This window comes from Hemiscyllium ocellatum, unplaced genomic scaffold (genome assembly GCF_020745735.1).
Source record: "Hemiscyllium ocellatum isolate sHemOce1 unplaced genomic scaffold, sHemOce1.pat.X.cur. scaffold_857_pat_ctg1, whole genome shotgun sequence".
Classification (NCBI taxonomy): domain Eukaryota; kingdom Metazoa; phylum Chordata; class Chondrichthyes; order Orectolobiformes; family Hemiscylliidae; genus Hemiscyllium; species Hemiscyllium ocellatum.
The window spans coordinates 131,164-157,534 of NW_026869273.1; the positions used below are offsets into that span (position 1 = coordinate 131,164).

The 26,371-nt window shown below is 53.0% G+C and overlaps 8 non-coding genes and 1 pseudogene across 8 annotated transcripts; all 9 read right to left on the minus strand.

The window, feature by feature from the left end:
* Positions 1 to 4,315: 4,315 nt before the first annotated feature.
* LOC132814526 (U2 spliceosomal RNA) lies at positions 4,316 to 4,493 on the minus strand (annotated as a pseudogene).
* Positions 4,494 to 11,773: 7,280 nt separating this feature from the next.
* LOC132814516 (U2 spliceosomal RNA) lies at positions 11,774 to 11,965 on the minus strand. The gene has a single exon (XR_009644436.1). It is a non-coding gene; the product is annotated as a U2 spliceosomal RNA (small nuclear RNA).
* A 1,820-nt stretch (positions 11,966 to 13,785) lies between these two features.
* Positions 13,786 to 13,977, minus strand: LOC132814527 (U2 spliceosomal RNA). The gene has a single exon (XR_009644445.1). It is a non-coding gene; the product is annotated as a U2 spliceosomal RNA (small nuclear RNA).
* Positions 13,978 to 15,775: 1,798 nt separating this feature from the next.
* On the minus strand, positions 15,776 to 15,967 carry LOC132814531 (U2 spliceosomal RNA). Its single transcript, XR_009644446.1, has one exon. It is a non-coding gene; the product is annotated as a U2 spliceosomal RNA (small nuclear RNA).
* A 1,798-nt stretch (positions 15,968 to 17,765) lies between these two features.
* On the minus strand, positions 17,766 to 17,957 carry LOC132814532 (U2 spliceosomal RNA). The gene has a single exon (XR_009644447.1). It is a non-coding gene; the product is annotated as a U2 spliceosomal RNA (small nuclear RNA).
* Positions 17,958 to 19,756: 1,799 nt separating this feature from the next.
* LOC132814506 (U2 spliceosomal RNA) lies at positions 19,757 to 19,948 on the minus strand. The gene has a single exon (XR_009644426.1). It is a non-coding gene; the product is annotated as a U2 spliceosomal RNA (small nuclear RNA).
* Positions 19,949 to 21,746: 1,798 nt separating this feature from the next.
* On the minus strand, positions 21,747 to 21,938 carry LOC132814507 (U2 spliceosomal RNA). Its single transcript, XR_009644427.1, has one exon. It is a non-coding gene; the product is annotated as a U2 spliceosomal RNA (small nuclear RNA).
* A 1,799-nt stretch (positions 21,939 to 23,737) lies between these two features.
* LOC132814508 (U2 spliceosomal RNA) lies at positions 23,738 to 23,929 on the minus strand. Its single transcript, XR_009644428.1, has one exon. It is a non-coding gene; the product is annotated as a U2 spliceosomal RNA (small nuclear RNA).
* A 1,798-nt stretch (positions 23,930 to 25,727) lies between these two features.
* On the minus strand, positions 25,728 to 25,919 carry LOC132814509 (U2 spliceosomal RNA). Its single transcript, XR_009644429.1, has one exon. It is a non-coding gene; the product is annotated as a U2 spliceosomal RNA (small nuclear RNA).
* Positions 25,920 to 26,371: the final 452 nt, after the last annotated feature.

Below are 26,371 nucleotides of genomic sequence, written 5' to 3' on the forward strand. Positions count from 1 at the left end.
AGACACTTCGCGGTTCTCCAACCTGCGTAATCCCTCTTGAGCTCCTTGATGTTTCCCGGGGTCAACAGCTTAGTGTTCAGTTTCCACGTTCCCTTGCCCGTCCGCTGCTCGTCCTGTAGGTGACAGTCGGCCAGTAGGAGGCAGTGGTCAGAGAAGAACACCGGCTTGACGTCGGTGGTTCTGACCGAGAACGTTCGGGACACAAACAGGTAATCTATCCTTGAGCGGATAGACCCGTCTGCCCGTGACCATGTGTATCTACGCTGCGCTCCATCTGCAGGGGTGCTGAAGACGTCGTGCAGCTTGGCATCTTTGGCCGTTTCCATCAGGGCTCTGGACGTAGCGTCCAGTTTACTGTCCCCCCCGCCGGATCGTCCATCTGCATCAATGATGCAGTTGAAGTCTCCGGCCAGAATGACCGGCCTGGACGTAGCCAGCAGCAGTGGAAGCTGTTGCAGGACGGCCAACCGTTCACTCTTATCCGCTGGGGCGTACACGTTGATTAGTCTTACGGGAGCGTTTCTGTATTTAACATCCACGACGAGGAGGCGCCCGCCCACCACCTCCTTAACCTCGGAGATAGTGAAGTTACCTCCCCGCAAAAGGATCCCTAGGCCTGAGGAGCGGTTATCGTTGCCCCCCGACCACACTGACGGCCCATGGGCCCACAAGCTCGACCACCTCCTGTAACTGCTGAGGTGGGGTATCCCGCACTCCTGCAGAAACAGGACGTCGGCTTTGACGCTGGCCAGGGAGGCCAGTGTTGAAACGCATCGCGTAGCCGATTTGATGCTACGCACGTTGATGCTAGCAATTTTCAACCCCATTTTAACAGTTTACAGGTTTACCGGTGTCCGTTTGCTGCTGGTCCTGCCCTTCTGGGGTAGCTGCGTGCATCCCTGTGGTGGCGGCAAACTGTTGGACCTTCGCAGGGCTGAGGTAACTGTCCAGCTCCGCGCTGGAGCCATTACCCCACTCTGTTGTCTTCGTGTCGGGCCCGTGGTCCGCACTGACCAGTTCTCCGTCTGACAGCAGGGCTGTCATAGGACCGCTGCTCCCAGATACCTGGAGCTGTGGGCCGGTGAGTACCTCCTGGTTCTCACCGGGTAGGGGGAGGCCATTACCCGTCCCCTCAGAGGGATCGTCCTTTCCTTCCTGGGCGGTGCTGCCCTCCTTTCTCCTCACAACGCTCTGCCTCTTCCTCTGATGACGACCCTTCTTGCGCCCATCCTCACCATCGGAAGAGCTGCATGCGTCTTCGCCTTGTAGGTGTCGCTTTCCCCTTCGCTGGGTGGCTTTGGGGCCCCCAAGAGGTTTCCTCTTCCTGTTTTTTACTGTGATCCAGTCCTCTGCATCCTTTGATTCCTCCTCTTCCATTTCCTCTGACTGCATTGACGGAGCTTGGATCGGCTGCTGCACCTCCCCGCTGTCTGCCGTCTGCTCCGCTACTGCCTGCTCTTCCTTCTGGGTGCCTCCAGGCACCGTTTCCACGCTATTTTCATTTGCCTTCCTCGCCTTTGTTGGTCCGCGGCTCGTATTCGTGTTGCTACCTCCGGCCATCTGTGCGTAGGTAGCGGCTCCTCGTCTTGGGCAGGCCTTGTACATGTGGCCCGCCTCTCCGCACAGGTTACAGTTCTTGGCCTCCTTACAATCCTTGGTCAGGTGGCCTTCCTGCTTGCAATTTCGGCATACGGTCACCTTGCAGTCGGCCGCCATGTGGCCTGACCTCCCGCAGGTTCGGCACACCTTCGGCTGCCCTGCGTACGTCAGGTAGCCTCTGCTCCCTCCAATTGCGAAGCTGGAGGGTGGGTGGAGGATGTTCCCGCTGCCATCGACCCTCAGGGTTACCTTGACCTGTCTTTTACTTGTCCAGATCCCGAAAGGATCAACGACATCAGTGCTTTCTCCTTCAACCTGGACATACCTCTTCAAGAAGGTGAGAACATCTGCCGCTGGGACGTAGGGGTTGTACATTTGGATTGTAACAACCCGACTTCTCTGCGCAGGAAGCACACACAACGGGACCGCCGACAAGATGGAGAACAGAGGTTCCCCTTCCTTCTCCTTGAAGACCTTCAGGAGCTGCTCACAATGCTTCACGCTCCTGAAGGTCACGTCGAAGTAGCCTGCCCCAGGGAAATCCTGCAGGCAGTACACATCCGCTGCTGCAAACCCACAGCACTCCAGCAAGACCTTCTTCACAAACACCGTCCGATCGACCGGTGTGTGCTCCTCCACCTTCTTCACAGTCACCCTGACTGTGTTGCGAATGCCCTGGCCAGGGCTGCGAATGGCTGCTGAGGCCATGGCTCCAAGATTGGCTGGTCCCTGAATTGGCGTTAGGCCGAAGCCAGCATGAAGATCCACCAATAGCAGGTCAGCACAACCAAACGATCCTCCAACGTCCAATCACGATCCAGCGATGGTCTCTCCACTAGCTCTGATGACTCGCAACTCGACACCTGTCCTGATAAGAACAGACACTTGATCTTAGCCAAAAGGCCGAGAAGCGATAGCACATCAATACTCCAACGGTGGAGGTCATATTTGCCGACTATCCTTTCCATCAGTTTGATGATATTCAAAGTTCCTTTATTCCCTTACCGTCTACCTTCCTTCCAAGATATCCAACCAGACCGGAAGATCACTCTGCAGCAGTCGCTGTGCTTTCCCCGTGCTTTTCTCTCCATCTGTTACGTAGCCGCGTAGGTCGCGCTGACGACCAATCAGATGGCACGGGCCGGAGCCACCGCACGTCAGGTCGACTGCAGAGAGGTTTCTCCCGGTGATCGGGGACAGCGGCGGCGGCAGGGTCATTCATTCCCCCGGCATCTACAAGATTCACCAGAATTCCTCAGGCAGCACCTTGCAAACCCATGGCCAACGCAGCCTCGAAGGATGACGGCAGCAGATCCACGGGAACACCACCATTCGCAAGTTCTCCCCCTCCCCCCCGAGACACTCGCTGTCCTGAATTGCAAATATGACTTTGTTCCTCCGGTGTTACCGGGTCAAAATCGGGAATCCCCGCCCAAACAGCATCGCGGGGCTACCGACAGCACTTGGACTGCAGCGGTTCGAGAGAGCAGCTCACCACCAGGCTGATCTCGGCATGGGCGAGAAATGTTGGCCTTGACGGAAAGATCCTATTCATTGCCTCCCCTTGTGTTGGTGTAGCTTGCCCATAAATGCCAATCATCGTTTCCCTCACGTACAGGATTCGCTCCTCGGCATTCCGCATCAATCCGAAAAGTTGCGAAAAGCGAATTACGTCCGTGCACCCTTTCTTTATCGTCCACTTTCAATATCCTCTCTACTTGAATCCGACTCTCTGTGGAGAATGGGGAGGGAGCTGATCTCCCCGTGTAAACATGTCACGCTGCAAGCGCGCCTCATCACCACCAGCAGCTCGATTCGACATCTCCGTTCACATTGCTGCAGATCGCTGACAACATTATAATCCGACCCAGTTGACAAACTGACAACTGTTTCGCTACTTGCACCGCAAATGATGACAAATCGTTCCAAATCGTACGGGTGGCACAGTGGATCAGTGGTTAGTACGGCTGCCTGGTGGCACCAGGGAGCTGAAGCCAGTTCCAGCCTTGGGCGATCGTCTGCGTGAATAATCTTTACGTGCAGACGTAGCTACTAAAGCAGGTCGCTTCCGTACAGTCGTTTGCGAAGAAACAAACAGAGATGGGGGTTTCACTCTATTCAGGAAACAGACTAAAGACATTTCTTTCTTGTTCAAGAAAATATTAGGATAAATTTGTTGCCTCGGGGGTGGGGGGGAGGCGGGGGGGTTGGGAAGGGGCTGTGGGGGCTGATCTGATAGCCATTTGACATTGGCTGAGTCATGGGATCCCACAACCTGATTTGACTGTGTTAAAAATCCCACAACACCAGGTTTCAGCCCAACGGGGTTCTTTGAAATTACAGCAGTCACCCCACCCCCCGCCACCGCCGTACCATCGGTGGGATACGTTCCAAGAACGACCGCAGAAGCCCAAAACGGCAGACAAGGGCAAATCCATTCATTTAAATTGGCAAGTTACCTTCCTGGCAGGCCCCTGGTTCCAGAATGTTCCCTGTAGCACGTTGGGGTTACCCCTGTCCTGGCTTTCAGCGTGCTGCACCTTCATCAGGTAACTGCAGAGCAGGTTCATAAGACAGGAAACCCGTAACAAAAGACGATAGTTTCCTGCAACTGAAAAGACAATAGATGCAACAATCACTGACTGCCATCAACACGGCAAACTAGCAAAGGCAAGAGATTCACATTGCATTCACCTGCTTTTGAACTTGGGTAGGCGTTGGGTGCACCATTCCTGGAAACACTGCAATACCAGGCTGATACATGGAGAGGACAGAGCAAGCCCTTAAGCCATCTCCCTGCTCCAAAAATCCATTTAATACAAACACTCCCACCTTCGGGAGATATCAGCGATTAAACTGATAAGAACAGAAACTTTTTTTTATTTCAAAAATATACTTTATTCATAAAATATGCATAGAATAATTTGATACACTGTACATTAGGTAATGCCATTCATATTTCCACATTTACATACACAGCTCCGAATTGTCATTATTCCATACAGATCAGTGCATCTCTCACTCATATATTGAGCTGAGGCGACAGCAGAGCCCAAATGACTGCATGGGCCCCCTGCTTTTCTATCGACAGGCAGATGTTAAACGGTGGTCTTTCCCCACCGCGCCTTGGCGGCAGCTGCCCCAAGCTTCAGCGCGTCCCTCAACACGTAGTCCTGGACCTTGGAATGTGCCAGTCTGCAACACTCAGTCGGGGTCAACTCCTTCAGCTGGAAGATCAACAGGTTTCGGACCGCCCAGAGAGCGTCCTTCACCGAGTTGATGATCCTCCAGGCGCAGTTGATGTTCGTCTCGGTGTGCGTCCCGGGGAACAGGCCGTAGAGCACGGAGTCCCGCGTCACGGCGCTGCTCGGGACGAACCTCGACAAATACCACTGCATTCCTCTCCAGACTTCCTCTGCATAGGCACATTCCAGAAGGAGGTGTGTGACAGTCTCGTCCCCCCCGCAGCCGCTTCGAGGGCAGCGTGCGGTGCGGCTGAGAGTCCGGGCGTGCATAAACGATCTCACAGGTAGAGCCCTTCTCACCACCAGCCAAGCCATGTCTTGGTGCTTGTTGGAAAGTTCTGGCGATGAGGCATTCTGCCAAATTGCTTTGACAGTCTGCTCAGGGAACCACTCAACAGGATCCGCCCTCTCCTTTTCCCGAAGGGTCTCGAGGACGCTACGTGCTGACCACTTCCTGATGGACTTGTGGTCAAAGGTGTTTTTCTTCAGAAATTTCTCCACGAAGGACAGGTGGTACGGAACGGTCCAACTACTCGGAGCGTTCCGCGGCAGCGAGGCCAGGCCCATCCTTCGCAACACCGGGGACAGGTAGAACCTCAGTACGTAGTGACACTTGGTGTTTGCGTACCGGGGATCCACGCACAGCTTGATGCAGCCACACACAAAGGTGGCCATCAGGGTGAGGGTGGCATTGGGTGTATTTTTTCCCCCGTTGCCCAGATCTTTGTACAGTGAGTCCCTTCGGACCCGGTCCATCTTTGAACTCCATATGAACTGGAAGATGGCCCGGGCGACTGCAGCGGCGCAGGTTCTGGGAATAGGCCAGACCTGTGCCACGTACAACAGCAATGACAGTGCCTCACACCTGATGACCAGGTTTTTTCCCGTGATGGAGAGCGACCGTAGCCTCCATCTGCCCAGTTTCTGCCTCACTTTACTGATACGCTCCTCCCAAGACTTGGCGCACGCCCCAGCCCCCCCGAACCAAATACCCAGCACCTTCAGGTGGTCGGTCCTGACGGTGAAGGGGATCGAGGATTGGTCGGCCCAGTTCCCGAAGAGCATGGCCTCGCTCTTGCCTCGGTTTACCTTGGCCCCCGAGGCCCGTTCGAACTGGTCACAAATGCACATGAGTCTGCGCACGGACAGCGGATCCGAGCAGAAAACGGCGACGTCATCCATGTACAGGGAGGCCTTAACCTGCAGGCCCCCGCTGCCCGGAATAGTCACCCCTCTCAGGCTCGCATCCTTCCTGATGGACTCGGCAAATGGCTCTATGCAGCACACAAACAAGGCAGGAGAGAGAGGGCAGCCCTGCCTTACTCCAGATCTGACTGGGAAGCTATCTGATTCCCACCCATTGATTGAGACTGCACTGACAATGTTGGTGTAGAGCAGTCTGATCCAATTGCAGATTCCCTCCCCAAAGCCCATTTTGGAGAGAACATCTCTCATATACATGTGTGATATCCTGTCAAAGGCTTTCTCCTGGTCCAGGCTGATCAGGCAGGCGTCCAACCCTCTGTCCTGCACGTAGGCGATCGTATCCCTGAGGAGTGCGAGACTCTCAGCGATCTTCCTGCCTGGCACAGCACAGGTTTGGTCAGGGTGAATCACCGACCCCAGAGCAGACCTGACCCGGTTGGCAATTACCTTTGACAGGATTTTGTAATCTGCATTCAACAGTGTGATCGGTCTCCAATTTTTGAGTTCCTCGCTCTCCCCCTTCCGCTTATAGATGAGGGTGATGATGCCTTTCCTCATGGATTCGCTCATGGTACCTGCCCGAAGCATACTGACATACACCTCCAGCAGGTCCTGGCCAATCAAGTCCCACAGAGCGGAATAGAGCTCGACCGGTAAGCCATCGCTTCCGGGAGTTTTATTCTTTTCGAAGGACTCGAGGGCCTTGGTCAGCTCGTCCAGAGATAGCGGCTGGTCCAGCCTCTCGCGTGTTCTGTCGTCTAAGACCTCCGTGATAGACGACAGGAACGACTGGGAGGCCGCGCTGTCGGTCGGCTTCGCGTCATACAGACTGGCATAGAAGGATTTACTGATCCTCATGACGTCAGCCTGAGATGACGTTGTCGAGCCGTCTTCTTCCTTCAGGCTGCTGAGCACAGAGCTCTCTTTGTGCACCTTCTGGAAGAAGAAACGTGAGCACGTCTCGTCCTGCTCCACCGAGCGGACCCTGGACCGGAAGATTATCTTGGAGGCCTCTGAGGCAAAGAGCGAGGCTTGCTGGCCCTTCACCTCCTTGAGGTCCTCCGTGACATCGACCCCCATCGTCTGCAGCAGGAGCAGGTTCTGCATACTTTCCTGGAGCTGGGACAGTTTTCCCCGCCTCTCTCTCGCCTCCTGAACACCTTTGAGGATGAAGAACCTCTTGATGTTCCCTTTAACTGTTTCCCACCAGTCTGCTGGAGACTCAAAGAGGGGCTTCACGGTTCTCCAACCTGCGTAGTCCCTCTTGAGCTCCTCAATGTTTCCCGGGGTCAACAGCTTAGTGTTCAGCTTCCACGTTCCCTTACCCGCCCGCTGCTCGTCCTGTAGGTGACAGTCGGCCAGCAGGAGGCAGTGGTCAGAGAAGAACACCGGCTTGACGTCGGTGGATCTGACCGAGAGCGTTCGGGACACAAACAGGTAATCTATCCTTGAGCGGATAGACCCGTCTGCCCGTGACCAGGTGTATCTACGCTGCGCTCCGTCTGCAGGGGTGCTGAAGACGTCGTGCAGCTTGGCATCTTTTACCGCGTCCATCAGGGCTCTGGACGTGGCGTCCAGTTTACTGTCCCCCCCGCCGGATCGTCCATCTGCATCAATGATACAGTTGAAGTCTCCGGCCAGAATGACCGGCCTGGACGTAGCCAGCAACAGTGGAAGCTGCTGCAGGACGGCCAACCGTTCACTCTTACCCACTGGGGCGTACACATTGATCAGTCTCAGGGGAGCATTCCTGTACATAACGTCGGCGACGAGGAGGCGCCCGCCCACCACCTCCTTAACCTCGGAGATGGTGAAGTTGCTTCCTCGCAACAGGATACCCAGGCCGGAGGCGCGGCTATCGTTGCCCCCCGACCAAACTGACTGCCCATGGGCCCACAAGCTCGACCATCTCCTGTAGCTGCTGAGGTGCGGTATCCCACACTCCTGCAGAAACAGGAGGTCGGCTTTAACGCTGGCCAGGAAGGCCATCGTTGAAACACATCGCGTAGCCGATTTGATGCTACGCACATTGATGCTGGCAACTTTAAACCCCATTTTAACAATTTACAAGGTTAATAGTGTCCATTTGCTGCTGGTCTTGCTCCTCTGGGGTAGCTGCGTGCATCCCCGTGGTGACGGCAAACTGCTGGACCATCCCAGGGCTGAGGTAGCTGTCCGGCTCCACGCTGGAGCCATTTCCCCGCTCCGGTGTCTTTGTGTCAAGCCCAGGGTCCGCACCGTCCAGTTCTCCATCTGACAGTGGGGCTGTCACAGGACCGCTGCTCCCAGTTACCTGGAGCTGTGGGCCGGTGGACACCTCTTGGTTCTCACCGGGTAGGGGGAGGCCTTTACCCATCCCCACAGAGGGATCGTCTTTCCCTTCTTGGGTGGTGCTGCCCTCCTTTCTCCCCATGGCGCTCTGTCTCTTCCTCTGGTGGCGACCCTTCTTGCGCCCGTCCTCACCATCAGAAGAGCTGCCTGTATCCTCGGCTTGGAGGTGTCGTTTCCCCCTTCTCTGGGTGGCTTTGGGGCCCGAGACAGGTTTCCTCTTCCTATTTCTGACTGTGATCCAGTCATCTGCCTCCTTTGATTCCTCCTCTTCCATTTCCTCCGTCTGCCTTGAAGGAGCTTGGATCGGCTGCTGTACCTCCCCGCTGTCTGCCGTCTGCTCCGCTACCGCCTGCTCTTCCTTCTGGGTGTCTCCAGGCACCGTTTCCGTGCTATCTTGTGGTGCCCTGCTGTGCTTTGGCGGTCCCCGGCTCGTGTTGCCACCTCTGGCCATCTGTGCGTAAGTGGCGGCTCCTCGTCTTGGACAGGCCTTGTACATGTGGCCCGCCTCTCCGCACAGGTTACAGTTCTTGGCCTCCTTGCAATCCTTGGTCAGGTGGCCTTCCTGTTTGCAATTTCGGCATACAGTCACCTTACAGTCGGCCGCCATGTGGCCTGACCTCCCGCAGGTTCGGCACACCTTCGGCTGCCCTGCGTACGTCAGGTAACCTCTGCTTCCTCCGATGGCGAAGCTGGAGGGTGGGTGGAGGATGTTCCCGCTGCCATCGACCCTCAGGGTTACCTTGACCTGCCGCTTACTGGTCCAGATCCCGAAAGGATCGACCACATCGGTGCTTTCGCCTTCCACCTGGACATACCTCTTCAAGAAGGTGAGAACATCTGCCGCTGGGACGTAAGGGTTGTACATTTGGATTGTCACAACCCGACTCCTCTGCGCAGGAAGCACACACAACGGGACCGCCGACAAGATGGAGAACAGAGGTTCCCCTTCCTTCTCCTTGAAGACCTTCAGGAGCTGCTCACAATGCTTCACGCTCCTGAAGGTCACGTCGAAGTAGCCTGCCCCAGGGAAATCCTGCAGGCAGTACACGTCCGCTGCTGCAAACCCACAGCACTCCAGCAAAACCTTCTTCACAAACACCGTCCGATCGACCGGTGTGTGCTCCTCCACCTTCTTCACAGTCACCCTGACTGTGTTGCGAATGCCCTGGCCAGGGCTGCGAGCGGCTGCTGAGGCCATAGCTCTGAGGTTGGCTGATACCTGAATTGGCGTTAGGCCGAAGCCAGCATAAAGATCCACCAATAGCAGGTCAGCACAACCAAACGATCCTCCAGCGGCCAATCACGATCCAGCGATGGTCTCCAGCAGCTCCAACGACTCGCAACACGAACCCCTTGGTTTTTCTCCCGCCAGCGCACTTCTGCAGCGTCAAACCTGCAGCTCTCGAGCAGAATCTCTTCCTCTGGACCTCAGGAACTACACATATTCCAAGAATCTTCAGATAATGACCAGGAACAAACCATACGAAAGGCGAAAGATTTATACTCTCTGAAGAGAAACCAGAACAGAAACTACACATATTCCAAGCCAAAAGGCCGAGAAGCGATAGCACATTAATACTCCAACGGTGGAGGTCATATTTGCCGACTATCCTTTCCATCAGTTTGATGATATTCAAAGTTCCTTTATTCCCTTACCGTCTACCTTCCTTCCAAGATATCCAACCAGACCGGAAGATCACTCTGCAGCAGTCGCTGTGCTTTCCCCGTGCTTTTCTGTCCATCTGTTACGTAGCCGCGTAGGTCGCGCTGACGACCAATCAGATGGCACGGGCCGGAGCCACCGCACGTCAGGTCGACTGCAGAGAGGTTTCTCCCGGTGAACGGGGACAGCGGCGGCGGCAGGGTCATTCATTCCCCCGGCAGGGTCATTCATTCCCCCGGCATCTACAAGATTCACCAGAATTCCTCAGGCAGCACCTTGCAAACCCATGGCCAACGCAGCCTCGAAGGATGACGGCAGCAGATCCACAGGAACACCACCATTCGCAAGTTCTCCCCCCTCCCCACCCCCCGAGACACTCGCTGTCCTGAATTGCAAATATGTCTTTGTTCCTCCGGTGTTACCGGGTCAAAATCGGGAATCCCCGCCCAAACAGCATCGCGGGGCTACCGACAGCACTTGGACTGCAGCGGTTCGAGAGAGCAGCTCACCACCAGGCTGATCTCGGCATGGGCGAGAAATGTTGGCCTTGACGGAAAGATCCTATTCATTGCCTCCCCTTGTGTTGGTGTAGCTTGCCCATAAATGCCAATCATCGTTTCCCTCACGTACAGGATTCGCTCCTCGGCATTCCGCATCAATCCGAAAAGTTGCGAAAAGCGAATTACGTCCGTGCACCCTTTCTTTATCGTCCACTCTCAATATCCTCTCTACTTGTATCCGACTCTCTGGAGAATGGGGAGGGAGCTGATCTCCCCGTGTAAACATGTCACGCTGCAAGCGCGCCTCATCACCACCAGCAGCTTGATTCGACATCTCCGTTCACATTGCTGCAGATCGCTGACAACATTATAATCCGACCCAGTTGACAAACTGACAACTGTTTCGCTACTTGCACCGCAAATGATGACAAATCGTTCCAAATCGTACGGGTGGCACAGTGGATCAGTGGTTAGTACGGCTGCCTGGTGGCACCAGGGAGCTGAAGCCAGTTCCAGCCTTGGGCGATCGTCTGCGTGAATAATCTTTACGTACAGACGTAGCTACTAAAGCAGGTCGCTTCCGTACAGTAGTTTGCGAAGAAACAAACAGAGATGGGGGTTTCACTCTATTCAGGAAACAGACTAAAGACATTTCTTTCTTGTTCAAGAAAATATTAGGATAAATTTGTTGCCTCGGGGGTGGGGGGGGAGGCGGGGGGGTTGGGAAGGGGCTGTGGGGGCTGATCTGATAGCCATTTGACATTGGCTGAGTCATGGGATCCCACAACCTGATTTGACTGTGTTAAAAATCCCACAACACCAGGTTTCAGGCCAACGGGGTTCTTTGAAATTACAGCAGTCACCCCACCCCCCGCCACCGCCGTACCATCGGTGGGATACGTTCCAAGAACGACCGCAGAAGCCCAAAACGGCAGACAAGGGCAAATCCATTCATTTAAATTGGCAAGTTACCTTCCTGGCAGGCCCCTGGTTCCAGAATGTTCCCTGTAGCACGTTGGGGTTACCCCTGTCCTGGCTTTCTGCGTGCTGCACCTTCATCAGGTAACTGCAGAGCAGGTTCATAAGACAGAAAACCCGTAACAAAAGACGATAGTTTCCTGCAACTGAAAAGACAATAGATGCAACAATCACTGACTGCCATCAACACGGCAAACTAGCAAAGGCAAGAGATTCACATTGCATTCACCTGCTTTTGAACTTGGGTAAGCGTTGGGTGCACCATTCCTGGAAACACTGCAATACCAGGCTGATACATGGAGAGGACAGAGCAAGCCCTTAAGCCATCTCCCTGCTCCAAAAATCCATTTAATACAAACACTCCCACCTTCGGGAGATATCAGCGATTAAACTGATAAGAACAGAAACTACACATATTCCAAGCCAAAAGGCCGAGAAGCGATAGCACATTAATACTCCAACGGTGGAGGTCATATTTGCCGACTATCCTTTCCATCAGTTTGATGATATTCAAAGTTCCTTTATTCCCTTACCGTCTACCTTCCTTCCAAGATATCCAACCAGACCGGAAGATCACTCTGCAGCAGTCGCTGTGCTTTCCCCGTGCTTTTCTCTCCATCTGTTACGTAGCCGCGTAGGTCGCGCTGACGACCAATCAGATGGCACGGGCCGGAGCCACCGCACGTCAGGTCGACTGCAGAGAGGTTTCTCCCGGTGATCGGGGACAGCGGCGGCGGCAGGGTCATTCATTCCCCCGGCAGGGTCATTCATTCCCCCGGCATCTACAAGATTCACCAGAATTCCTCAGGCAGCACCTTGCAAACCCATGGCCAACGCAGCCTCGAAGGATGACGGCAGCAGATCCACGGGAACACCACCATTCGCAAGTTCTCCCCCCCCCTCCGAGACACTCGCTGTCCTGAATTGCAAATATGTCTTTGTTCCTCCGGTGTTACCGGGTCAAAATCGGGAATCCCCGCCCAAACAGCATCGCGGGGCTACCGACAGCACTTGGACTGCAGCGGTTCGAGAGAGCAGCTCACCACCAGGCTGATCTCGGCATGGGTGAGAAATGTTGGCCTTGACGGAAAGATCCTATTCATTGCCTCCCCTTGTGTTGGTGTAGCTTGCCCATAAATGCCAATCATCGTTTCCCTCACGTACAGGATTTGCTCCTCGGCATTCCGCATCAATCCGAAAAGTTGCGAAAAGCGAATTACGTCCGTGCACCCTTTCTTTATCGTCCACTCTCAATATCCTCTCTACTTGTATCCGACTCTCTGGAGAATGGGGAGGGAGCTGATCTCCCCGTGTAAACATGTCACGCTGCAAGCGCGCCTCATCACCACCAGCAGCTCGATTCGACATCTCCGTTCACATTGCTGCAGATCGCTGACAACATTATAATCCGACCCAGTTGACAAACTGACAACTGTTTCGCTACTTGCACCGCAAATGATGACAAATCGTTCCAAATCGTACGGGTGGCACAGTGGATCAGTGGTTAGTACGGCTGCCTGGTGGCACCAGGGAGCTGAAGCCAGTTCCAGCCTTGGGCGATCGTCTGCGTGAATAATCTTTACGTACAGACGTAGCTACTAAAGCAGGTCGCTTCCGTACAGTAGTTTGCGAAGAAACAAACAGAGATGGGGGTTTCACTCTATTCAGGAAACAGACCAAAGACATTTCTTTCTTGTTCAAGAAAATATTAGGATAAATTTGTTGCCTCGGGGGTGGGGGGGGAGGCGGGGGGGTTGGGAAGGGGCTGTGGGGGCTGATCTGATAGCCATTTGACATTGGCTGAGTCATGGGATCCCACAACCTGATTTGACTGTGTTAAAAATCCCACAACACCAGGTTTCAGGCCAACGGGGTTCTTTGAAATTACAGCAGTCACCCCACCCCCCGCCACCGCCGTACCATCGGTGGGATACGTTCCAAGAACGACCGCAGAAGCCCAAAACGGCAGACAAGGGCAAATCCATTCATTTAAATTGGCAAGTTACCTTCCTGGCAGGCCCCTGGTTCCAGAATGTTCCCTGTAGCACGTTGGGGTTACCCCTGTCCTGGCTTTCTGCGTGCTGCACCTTCATCAGGTAACTGCAGAGCAGGTTCATAAGACAGAAAACCCGTAACAAAAGACGATAGTTTCCTGCAACTGAAAAGACAATAGATGCAACAATCACTGACTGCCATCAACACGGCAAACTAGCAAAGGCAAGAGATTCACATTGCATTCACCTGCTTTTGAACTTGGGTAAGCGTTGGGTGCACCATTCCTGGAAACACTGCAATACCAGGCTGATACATGGAGAGGACAGAGCAAGCCCTTAAGCCATCTCCCTGCTCCAAAAATCCATTTAATACAAACACTCCCACCTTCGGGAGATATCAGCGATTAAACTGATAAGAACAGAAACTACACATATTCCAAGCCAAAAGGCCGAGAAGCGATAGCACATCAATACTCCAACGGTGGAGGTCATATTTGCCGACTATCCTTTCCATCAGTTTGATGATATTCAAAGTTCCTTTATTCCCTTACCGTCTACCTTCCTTCCAAGATATCCAACCAGACCGGAAGATCACTCTGCAGCAGTCGCTGTGCTTTCCCCGTGCTTTTCTCTCCATCTGTTACGTAGCCGCGTAGGTCGCGCTGACGACCAATCAGATGGCACGGGCCGGAGCCACCGCACGTCAGGTCGACTGCAGAGAGGTTTCTCCCGGTGATCGGGGACAGCGGCGGCGGCAGGGTCATTCATTCCCCCGGCATCTACAAGATTCACCAGAATTCCTCAGGCAGCACCTTGCAAACCCATGGCCAACGCAGCCTCGAAGGATGACGGCAGCAGATCCACGGGAACACCACCATTCGCAAGTTCTCCCCCCCCTCCGAGACACTCGCTGTCCTGAATTGCAAATATGTCTTTGTTCCTCCGGTGTTACCGGGTCAAAATCGGGAATCCCCGCCCAAACAGCATCGCGGGGCTACCGACAGCACTTGGACTGCAGCGGCTCGAGAGAGCAGCTCACCACCAGGCTGATCTCGGCATGGGCGAGAAATGTTGGCCTTGACGGAAAGATCCTATTCATTGCCTCCCCTTGTGTTGGTGTAGCTTGCCCATAAATGCCAATCATCGTTTCCCTCACGTACAGGATTCGCTCCTCGGCATTCCGCATCAATCCGAAAAGTTGCGAAAAGCGAATTACGTCCGTGCACCCTTTCTTTATCGTCCACTCTCAATATCCTCTCTACTTGTATTCGACTCTCTGGAGAATGGGGAGGGAGCTGATCTCCCCGTGTAAACATGTCACGCTGCAAGCGCGCCTCATCACCACCAGCAGCTCGATTCGACATCTCCGTTCACATTGCTGCAGATCGCTGACAACATTATAATCCGACCCAGTTGACAAACTGACAACTGTTTCGCTACTTGCACCGCAAATGATGACAAATCGTTCCAAATCGTACGGGTGGCACAGTGGATCAGTGGTTAGTACGGCTGCCTGGTGGCACCAGGGAGCTGAAGCCAGTTCCAGCCTTGGGCGATCGTCTGCGTGAATAATCTTTACGTACAGACGTAGCTACTAAAGCAGGTCGCTTCCGTACAGTAGTTTGCGAAGAAACAAACAGAGATGGGGGTTTCACTCTATTCAGGAAACAGACCAAAGACATTTCTTTCTTGTTCAAGAAAATATTAGGATAAATTTGTTGCCTCGGGGGTGGGGGGGGAGGCGGGGGGGTTGGGAAGGGGCTGTGGGGGCTGATCTGATAGCCATTTGACATTGGCTGAGTCATGGGATCCCACAACCTGATTTGACTGTGTTAAAAATCCCACAACACCAGGTTTCAGCCCAACGGGGTTCTTTGAAATTACAGCAGTCACCCCACCCCCCGCCACCGCCGTACCATCGGTGGGATACGTTCCAAGAACGACCGCAGAAGCCCAAAACGGCAGACAAGGGCAAATCCATTCATTTAAATTGGCAAGTTACCTTCCTGGCAGGCCCCTGGTTCCAGAATGTTCCCTGTAGCACGTTGGGGTTACCCCTGTCCTGGCTTTCTGCGTGCTGCACCTTCATCAGGTAACTGCAGAGCAGGTTCATAAGACAGAAAACCCGTAACAAAAGACGATAGTTTCCTGCAACTGAAAAGACAATAGATGCAACAATCACTGACTGCCATCAACACGGCAAACTAGCAAAGGCAAGAGATTCACATTGCATTCACCTGCTTTTGAACTTGGGTAAGCGTTGGGTGCACCATTCCTGGAAACACTGCAATACCAGGCTGATACATGGAGAGGACAGAGCAAGCCCTTAAGCCATCTCCCTGCTCCAAAAATCCATTTAATACAAACACTCCCACCTTCGGGAGATATCAGCGATTAAACTGATAAGAACAGAAACTACACATATTCCAAGCCAAAAGGCCGAGAAGCGATAGCACATCAATACTCCAACGGTGGAGGTCATATTTGCCGACTATCCTTTCCATCAGTTTGATGATATTCAAAGTTCCTTTATTCCCTTACCGTCTACCTTCCTTCCAAGATATCCAACCAGACCGGAAGATCACTCTGCAGCAGTCGCTGTGCTTTCCCCGTGCTTTTCTCTCCATCTGTTACGTAGCCGCGTAGGTCGCGCTGACGACCAATCAGATGGCACGGGCCGGAGCCACCGCACGTCAGGTCGACTGCAGAGAGGTTTCTCCCGGTGATCGGGGACAGCGGCGGCGGCAGGGTCATTCATTCCCCCGGCATCTACAAGATTCACCAGAATTCCTCAGGCAGCACCTTGCAAACCCATGGCCAACGCAGCCTCGAAGGATGACGGCAGCAGATCCACGGGAACACCACCATTCGCAAGTTCTCCCCCCCCTCCGAGACACTCGCTGTCCTGAATTGCAAATATGTCTTTGTTCCTCCGGTGTTACCGGGTCAAAATCGGGAATCCCCGCCCAAACAGCATCGCGGGGCTACCGACAGCACTTGGACTGCAGCGGCTCGAGAGAGCAGCTCACCACCAGGCTGATCTCGGCATGGGCGAGAAATGTTGGCCTTGACGGAAAGATCCTATTCATTGCCTCCCCTTGTGTTGGTGTAGCTTGCCCATAAATGCCAATCATCGTTTCCCTCACGTACAGGATTCGCTCCTCGGCATTCCGCATCAATCCGAAAAGTTGCGAAAAGCGAATTACGTCCGTGCACCCTTTCTTTATCGTCCACTCTCAATATCCTCTCTACTTGTATTCGACTCTCTGGAGAATGGGGAGGGAGCTGATCTCCCCGTGTAAACATGTCACGCTGCAAGCGCGCCTCATCACCACCAGCAGCTCGATTCGACATCTCCGTTCACATTGCTGCAGATCGCTGACAACATTATAATCCGACCCAGTTGACAAACTGACAACTGTTTCGCTACTTGCACCGCAAATGATGACAAATCGTTCCAAATCGTACGGGTGGCACAGTGGATCAGTGGTTAGTACGGCTGCCTGGTGGCACCAGGGAGCTGAAGCCAGTTCCAGCCTTGGGCGATCGTCTGCGTGAATAATCTTTACGTACAGACGTAGCTACTAAAGCAGGTCGCTTCCGTACAGTAGTTTGCGAAGAAACAAACAGAGATGGGGGTTTCACTCTATTCAGGAAACAGACCAAAGACATTTCTTTCTTGTTCAAGAAAATATTAGGATAAATTTGTTGCCTCGGGGGTGGGGGGGGAGGCGGGGGGGTTGGGAAGGGGCTGTGGGGGCTGATCTGATAGCCATTTGACATTGGCTGAGTCATGGGATCCCACAACCTGATTTGACTGTGTTAAAAATCCCACAACACCAGGTTTCAGCCCAACGGGGTTCTTTGAAATTACAGCAGTCACCCCACCCCCCGCCACCGCCGTACCATCGGTGGGATACGTTCCAAGAACGACCGCAGAAGCCCAAAACGGCAGACAAGGGCAAATCCATTCATTTAAATTGGCAAGTTACCTTCCTGGCAGGCCCCTGGTTCCAGAATGTTCCCTGTAGCACGTTGGGGTTACCCCTGTCCTGGCTTTCTGCGTGCTGCACCTTCATCAGGTAACTGCAGAGCAGGTTCATAAGACAGAAAACCCGTAACAAAAGACGATAGTTTCCTGCAACTGAAAAGACAATAGATGCAACAATCACTGACTGCCATCAACACGGCAAACTAGCAAAGGCAAGAGATTCACATTGCATTCACCTGCTTTTGAACTTGGGTAAGCGTTGGGTGCACCATTCCTGGAAACACTGCAATACCAGGCTGATACATGGAGAGGACAGAGCAAGCCCTTAAGCCATCTCCCTGCTCCAAAAATCCATTTAATACAAACACTCCCACCTTCGGGAGATATCAGCGATTAAACTGATAAGAACAGAAACTACACATATTCCAAGCCAAAAGGCCGAGAAGCGATAGCACATTAATACTCCAACGGTGGAGGTCATATTTGCCGACTATCCTTTCCATCAGTTTGATGATATTCAAAGTTCCTTTATTCCCTTACCGTCTACCTTCCTTCCAAGATATCCAACCAGACCGGAAGATCACTCTGCAGCAGTCGCTGTGCTTTCCCCGTGCTTTTCTCTCCATCTGTTACGTAGCCGCGTAGGTCGCGCTGACGACCAATCAGATGGCACGGGCCGGAGCCACCGCACGTCAGGTCGACTGCAGAGAGGTTTCTCCCGGTGATCGGGGACAGCGGCGGCGGCAGGGTCATTCATTCCCCCGGCATCTACAAGATTCACCAGAATTCCTCAGGCAGCACCTTGCAAACCCATGGCCAACGCAGCCTCGAAGGATGACGGCAGCAGATCCACGGGAACACCACCATTCGCAAGTTCTCCCCCCCCCTCCGAGACACTCGCTGTCCTGAATTGCAAATATGTCTTTGTTCCTCCGGTGTTACCGGGTCAAAATCGGGAATCCCCGCCCAAACAGCATCGCGGGGCTACCGACAGCACTTGGACTGCAGCGGCTCGAGAGAGCAGCTCACCACCAGGCTGATCTCGGCATGGGCGAGAAATGTTGGCCTTGACGGAAAGATCCTATTCATTGCCTCCCCTTGTGTTGGTGTAGCTTGCCCATAAATGCCAATCATCGTTTCCCTCACGTACAGGATTCGCTCCTCGGCATTCCGCATCAATCCGAAAAGTTGCGAAAAGCGAATTACGTCCGTGCACCCTTTCTTTATCGTCCACTCTCAATATCCTCTCTACTTGTATCCGACTCTCTGGAGAATGGGGAGGGAGCTGATCTCCCCGTGTAAACATGTCACGCTGCAAGCGCGCCTCATCACCACCAGCAGCTCGATTCGACATCTCCGTTCACATTGCTGCAGATCGCTGACAACATTATAATCCGACCCAGTTGACAAACTGACAACTGTTTCGCTACTTGCACCGCAAATGATGACAAATCGTTCCAAATCGTACGGGTGGCACAGTGGATCAGTGGTTAGTACGGCTGCCTGGTGGCACCAGGGAGCTGAAGCCAGTTCCAGCCTTGGGCGATCGTCTGCGTGAATAATCTTTACGTACAGACGTAGCTACTAAAGCAGGTCGCTTCCGTACAGTAGTTTGCGAAGAAACAAACAGAGATGGGGGTTTCACTCTATTCAGGAAACAGACCAAAGACATTTCTTTCTTGTTCAAGAAAATATTAGGATAAATTTGTTGCCTCGGGGGTGGGGGGGGAGGCGGGGGGGTTGGGAAGGGGCTGTGGGGGCTGATCTGATAGCCATTTGACATTGGCTGAGTCATGGGATCCCACAACCTGATTTGACTGTGTTAAAAATCCCACAACACCAGGTTTCAGGCCAACGGGGTTCTTTGAAATTACAGCAGTCACCCCACCCCCCGCCACCGCCGTACCATCGGTGGGATACGTTCCAAGAACGACCGCAGAAGCCCAAAACGGCAGACAAGGGCAAATCCATTCATTTAAATTGGCAAGTTACCTTCCTGGCAGGCCCCTGGTTCCAGAATGTTCCCTGTAGCACGTTGGGGTTACCCCTGTCCTGGCTTTCTGCGTGCTGCACCTTCATCAGGTAACTGCAGAGCAGGTTCATAAGACAGAAAACCCGTAACAAAAGACGATAGTTTCCTGCAACTGAAAAGACAATAGATGCAACAATCACTGACTGCCATCAACACGGCAAACTAGCAAAGGCAAGAGATTCACATTGCATTCACCTGCTTTTGAACTTGGGTAAGCGTTGGGTGCACCATTCCTGGAAACACTGCAATACCAGGCTGATACATGGAGAGGACAGAGCAAGCCCTTAAGCCATCTCCCTGCTCCAAAAATCCATTTAATACAAACACTCCCACCTTCGGGAGATATCAGCGATTAAACTGATAAGAACAGAAACTACACATATTCCAAGCCAAAAGGCCGAGAAGCGATAGCACATCAATACTCCAACGGTGGAGGTCATATTTGCCGACTATCCTTTCCATCAGTTTGATGATATTCAAAGTTCCTTTATTCCCTTACCGTCTACCTTCCTTCCAAGATATCCAACCAGACCGGAAGATCACTCTGCAGCAGTCGCTGTGCTTTCCCCGTGCTTTTCTCTCCATCTGTTACGTAGCCGCGTAGGTCGCGCTGACGACCAATCAGATGGCACGGGCCGGAGCCACCGCACGTCAGGTCGACTGCAGAGAGGTTTCTCCCGGTGATCGGGGACAGCGGCGGCGGCAGGGTCATTCATTCCCCCGGCATCTACAAGATTCACCAGAATTCCTCAGGCAGCACCTTGCAAACCCATGGCCAACGCAGCCTCGAAGGATGACGGCAGCAGATCCACGGGAACACCACCATTCGCAAGTTCTCCCCCCCCTCCGAGACACTCGCTGTCCTGAATTGCAAATATGTCTTTGTTCCTCCGGTGTTACCGGGTCAAAATCGGGAATCCCCGCCCAAACAGCATCGCGGGGCTACCGACAGCACTTGGACTGCAGCGGCTCGAGAGAGCAGCTCACCACCAGGCTGATCTCGGCATGGGCGAGAAATGTTGGCCTTGACGGAAAGATCCTATTCATTGCCTCCCCTTGTGTTGGTGTAGCTTGCCCATAAATGCCAATCATCGTTTCCCTCACGTACAGGATTCGCTCCTCGGCATTCCGCATCAATCCGAAAAGTTGCGAAAAGCGAATTACGTCCGTGCACCCTTTCTTTATCGTCCACTCTCAATATCCTCTCTACTTGTATTCGACTCTCTGGAGAATGGGGAGGGAGCTGATCTCCCCGTGTAAACATGTCACGCTGCAAGCGCGCCTCATCACCACCAGCAGCTCGATTCGACATCTCCGTTCACATTGCTGCAGATCGCTGACAACATTATAATCCGACCCAGTTGACAAACTGACAACTGTTTCGCTACTTGCACCGCAAATGATGACAAATCGTTCCAAATCGTACGGGTGGCACAGTGGATCAGTGGTTAGTACGGCTGCCTGGTGGCACCAGGGAGCTGAAGCCAGTTCCAGCCTTGGGCGATCGTCTGCGTGAATAATCTTTACGTACAGACGTAGCTACTAAAGCAGGTCGCTTCCGTACAGTAGTTTGCGAAGAAACAAACAGAGATGGGGGTTTCACTCTATTCAGGAAACAGACCAAAGACATTTCTTTCTTGTTCAAGAAAATATTAGGATAAATTTGTTGCCTCGGGGGTGGGGGGGGAGGCGGGGGGGTTGGGAAGGGGCTGTGGGGGCTGATCTGATAGCCATTTGACATTGGCTGAGTCATGGGATCCCACAACCTGATTTGACTGTGTTAAAAATCCCACAACACCAGGTTTCAGCCCAACGGGGTTCTTTGAAATTACAGCAGTCACCCCACCCCCCGCCACCGCCGTACCATCGGTGGGATACGTTCCAAGAACGACCGCAGAAGCCCAAAACGGCAGACAAGGGCAAATCCATTCATTTAAATTGGCAAGTTACCTTCCTGGCAGGCCCCTGGTTCCAGAATGTTCCCTGTAGCACGTTGGGGTTACCCCTGTCCTGGCTTTCTGCGTGCTGCACCTTCATCAGGTAACTGCAGAGCAGGTTCATAAGACAGAAAACCCGTAACAAAAGACGATAGTTTCCTGCAACTGAAAAGACAATAGATGCAACAATCACTGACTGCCATCAACACGGCAAACTAGCAAAGGCAAGAGATTCACATTGCATTCACCTGCTTTTGAACTTGGGTAAGCGTTGGGTGCACCATTCCTGGAAACACTGCAATACCAGGCTGATACATGGAGAGGACAGAGCAAGCCCTTAAGCCATCTCCCTGCTCCAAAAATCCATTTAATACAAACACTCCCACCTTCGGGAGATATCAGCGATTAAACTGATAAGAACAGAAACTACACATATTCCAAGCCAAAAGGCCGAGAAGCGATAGCACATCAATACTCCAACGGTGGAGGTCATATTTGCCGACTATCCTTTCCATCAGTTTGATGATATTCAAAGTTCCTTTATTCCCTTACCGTCTACCTTCCTTCCAAGATATCCAACCAGACCGGAAGATCACTCTGCAGCAGTCGCTGTGCTTTCCCCGTGCTTTTCTCTCCATCTGTTACGTAGCCGCGTAGGTCGCGCTGACGACCAATCAGATGGCACGGGCCGGAGCCACCGCACGTCAGGTCGACTGCAGAGAGGTTTCTCCCGGTGATCGGGGACAGCGGCGGCGGCAGGGTCATTCATTCCCCCGGCATCTACAAGATTCACCAGAATTCCTCAGGCAGCACCTTGCAAACCCATGGCCAACGCAGCCTCGAAGGATGACGGCAGCAGATCCACGGGAACACCACCATTCGCAAGTTCTCCCCCCCCTCCGAGACACTCGCTGTCCTGAATTGCAAATATGTCTTTGTTCCTCCGGTGTTACCGGGTCAAAATCGGGAATCCCCGCCCAAACAGCATCGCGGGGCTACCGACAGCACTTGGACTGCAGCGGCTCGAGAGAGCAGCTCACCACCAGGCTGATCTCGGCATGGGCGAGAAATGTTGGCCTTGACGGAAAGATCCTATTCATTGCCTCCCCTTGTGTTGGTGTAGCTTGCCCATAAATGCCAATCATCGTTTCCCTCACGTACAGGATTCGCTCCTCGGCATTCCGCATCAATCCGAAAAGTTGCGAAAAGCGAATTACGTCCGTGCACCCTTTCTTTATCGTCCACTCTCAATATCCTCTCTACTTGTATTCGACTCTCTGGAGAATGGGGAGGGAGCTGATCTCCCCGTGTAAACATGTCACGCTGCAAGCGCGCCTCATCACCACCAGCAGCTCGATTCGACATCTCCGTTCACATTGCTGCAGATCGCTGACAACATTATAATCCGACCCAGTTGACAAACTGACAACTGTTTCGCTACTTGCACCGCAAATGATGACAAATCGTTCCAAATCGTACGGGTGGCACAGTGGATCAGTGGTTAGTACGGCTGCCTGGTGGCACCAGGGAGCTGAAGCCAGTTCCAGCCTTGGGCGATCGTCTGCGTGAATAATCTTTACGTACAGACGTAGCTACTAAAGCAGGTCGCTTCCGTACAGTAGTTTGCGAAGAAACAAACAGAGATGGGGGTTTCACTCTATTCAGGAAACAGACCAAAGACATTTCTTTCTTGTTCAAGAAAATATTAGGATAAATTTGTTGCCTCGGGGGTGGGGGGGGAGGGGGGGGGGGTTGGGAAGGGGCTGTGGGGGCTGATCTGATAGCCATTTGACATTGGCTGAGTCATGGGATCCCACAACCTGATTTGACTGTGTTAAAAATCCCACAACACCAGGTTTCAGCCCAACGGGGTTCTTTGAAATTACAGCAGTCACCCCACCCCCCGCCACCGCCGTACCATCGGTGGGATACGTTCCAAGAACGACCGCAGAAGCCCAAAACGGCAGACAAGGGCAAATCCATTCATTTAAATTGGCAAGTTACCTTCCTGGCAGGCCCCTGGTTCCAGAATGTTCCCTGTAGCACGTTGGGGTTACCCCTGTCCTGGCTTTCTGCGTGCTGCACCTTCATCAGGTAACTGCAGAGCAGGTTCATAAGACAGAAAACCCGTAACAAAAGACGATAGTTTCCTGCAACTGAAAAGACAATAGATGCAACAATCACTGACTGCCATCAACACGGCAAACTAGCAAAGGCAAGAGATTCACATTGCATTCACCTGCTTTTGAACTTGGGTAAGCGTTGGGTGCACCATTCCTGGAAACACTGCAATACCAGGCTGATACATGGAGAGGACAGAGCAAGCCCTTAAGCCATCTCCCTGCTCCAAAAATCCATTTAATACAAACACTCCCACCTTCGGGAGATATCAGCGATTAAACTGATAAGAACAGAAACTACACATATTCCAAGCCAAAAGGCCGAGAAGCGATAGCACATTAATACTCCAACGGTGGAGGTCATATTTGCCGACTATCCTTTCCATCAGTTTGATGATATTCAAAGTTCCTTTATTCCCTTACCGTCTACCTTCCTTCCAAGATATCCAACCAGACCGGAAGATCACTCTGCAGCAGTCGCTGTGCTTTCCCCGTGCTTTTCTCTCCATCTGTTACGTAGCCGCGTAGGTCGCGCTGACGACCAATCAGATGGCACGGGCCGGAGCCACCGCACGTCAGGTCGACTGCAGAGAGGTTTCTCCCGGTGATCGGGGACAGCGGCGGCGGCAGGGTCATTCATTCCCCCGGCATCTACAAGATTCACCAGAATTCCTCAGGCAGCACCTTGCAAACCCATGGCCAACGCAGCCTCGAAGGATGACGGCAGCAGATCCACGGGAACACCACCATTCGCAAGTTCTCCCCCCACTCCGAGACACTCGCTGTCCTGAATTGCAAATATGTCTTTGTTCCTCCGGTGTTACCGGGTCAAAATCGGGAATCCCCGCCCAAACAGCATCGCGGGGCTACCGACAGCACTTGGACTGCAGCGGCTCGAGAGAGCAGCTCACCACCAGGCTGATCTCGGCATGGGCGAGAAATGTTGGCCTTGACGGAAAGATCCTATTCATTGCCTCCCCTTGTGTTGGTGTAGCTTGCCCATAAATGCCAATCATCGTTTCCCTCACGTACAGGATTCGCTCCTCGGCATTCCGCATCAATCCGAAAAGTTGCGAAAAGCGAATTACGTCCGTGCACCCTTTCTTTATCGTCCACTCTCAATATCCTCTCTACTTGTATCCGACTCTCTGGAGAATGGGGAGGGAGCTGATCTCCCCGTGTAAACATGTCACGCTGCAAGCGCGCCTCATCACCACCAGCAGCTCGATTCGACATCTCCGTTCACATTGCTGCAGATCGCTGACAACATTATAATCCGACCCAGTTGACAAACTGACAACTGTTTCGCTACTTGCACCGCAAATGATGACAAATCGTTCCAAATCGTACGGGTGGCACAGTGGATCAGTGGTTAGTACGGCTGCCTGGTGGCACCAGGGAGCTGAAGCCAGTTCCAGCCTTGGGCGATCGTCTGCGTGAATAATCTTTACGTACAGACGTAGCTACTAAAGCAGGTCGCTTCCGTACAGTAGTTTGCGAAGAAACAAACAGAGATGGGGGTTTCACTCTATTCAGGAAACAGACCAAAGACATTTCTTTCTTGTTCAAGAAAATATTAGGATAAATTTGTTGCCTCGGGGGTGGGGGGGGAGGCGGGGGGGTTGGGAAGGGGCTGTGGGGGCTGATCTGATAGCCATTTGACATTGGCTGAGTCATGGGATCCCACAACCTGATTTGACTGTGTTAAAAATCCCACAACACCAGGTTTCAGGCCAACGGGGTTCTTTGAAATTACAGCAGTCACCCCACCCCCCGCCACCGCCGTACCATCGGTGGGATACGTTCCAAGAACGACCGCAGAAGCCCAAAACGGCAGACAAGGGCAAATCCATTCATTTAAATTGGCAAGTTACCTTCCTGGCAGGCCCCTGGTTCCAGAATGTTCCCTGTAGCACGTTGGGGTTACCCCTGTCCTGGCTTTCTGCGTGCTGCACCTTCATCAGGTAACTGCAGAGCAGGTTCATAAGACAGAAAACCCGTAACAAAAGACGATAGTTTCCTGCAACTGAAAAGACAATAGATGCAACAATCACTGACTGCCATCAACACGGCAAACTAGCAAAGGCAAGAGATTCACATTGCATTCACCTGCTTTTGAACTTGGGTAAGCGTTGGGTGCACCATTCCTGGAAACACTGCAATACCAGGCTGATACATGGAGAGGACAGAGCAAGCCCTTAAGCCATCTCCCTGCTCCAAAAATCCATTTAATACAAACACTCCCACCTTCGGGAGATATCAGCGATTAAACTGATAAGAACAGAAACTACACATATTCCAAGCCAAAAGGCCGAGAAGCGATAGCACATTAATACTCCAACGGTGGAGGTCATATTTGCCGACTATCCTTTCCATCAGTTTGATGATATTCAAAGTTCCTTTATTCCCTTACCGTCTACCTTCCTTCCAAGATATCCAACCAGACCGGAAGATCACTCTGCAGCAGTCGCTGTGCTTTCCCCGTGCTTTTCTCTCCATCTGTTACGTAGCCGCGTAGGTCGCGCTGACGACCAATCAGATGGCACGGGCCGGAGCCACCGCACGTCAGGTCGACTGCAGAGAGGTTTCTCCCGGTGATCGGGGACAGCGGCGGCGGCAGGGTCATTCATTCCCCCGGCAGGGTCATTCATTCCCCCGGCATCTACAAGATTCACCAGAATTCCTCAGGCAGCACCTTGCAAACCCATGGCCAACGCAGCCTCGAAGGATGACGGCAGCAGATCCACGGGAACACCACCATTCGCAAGTTCTCCC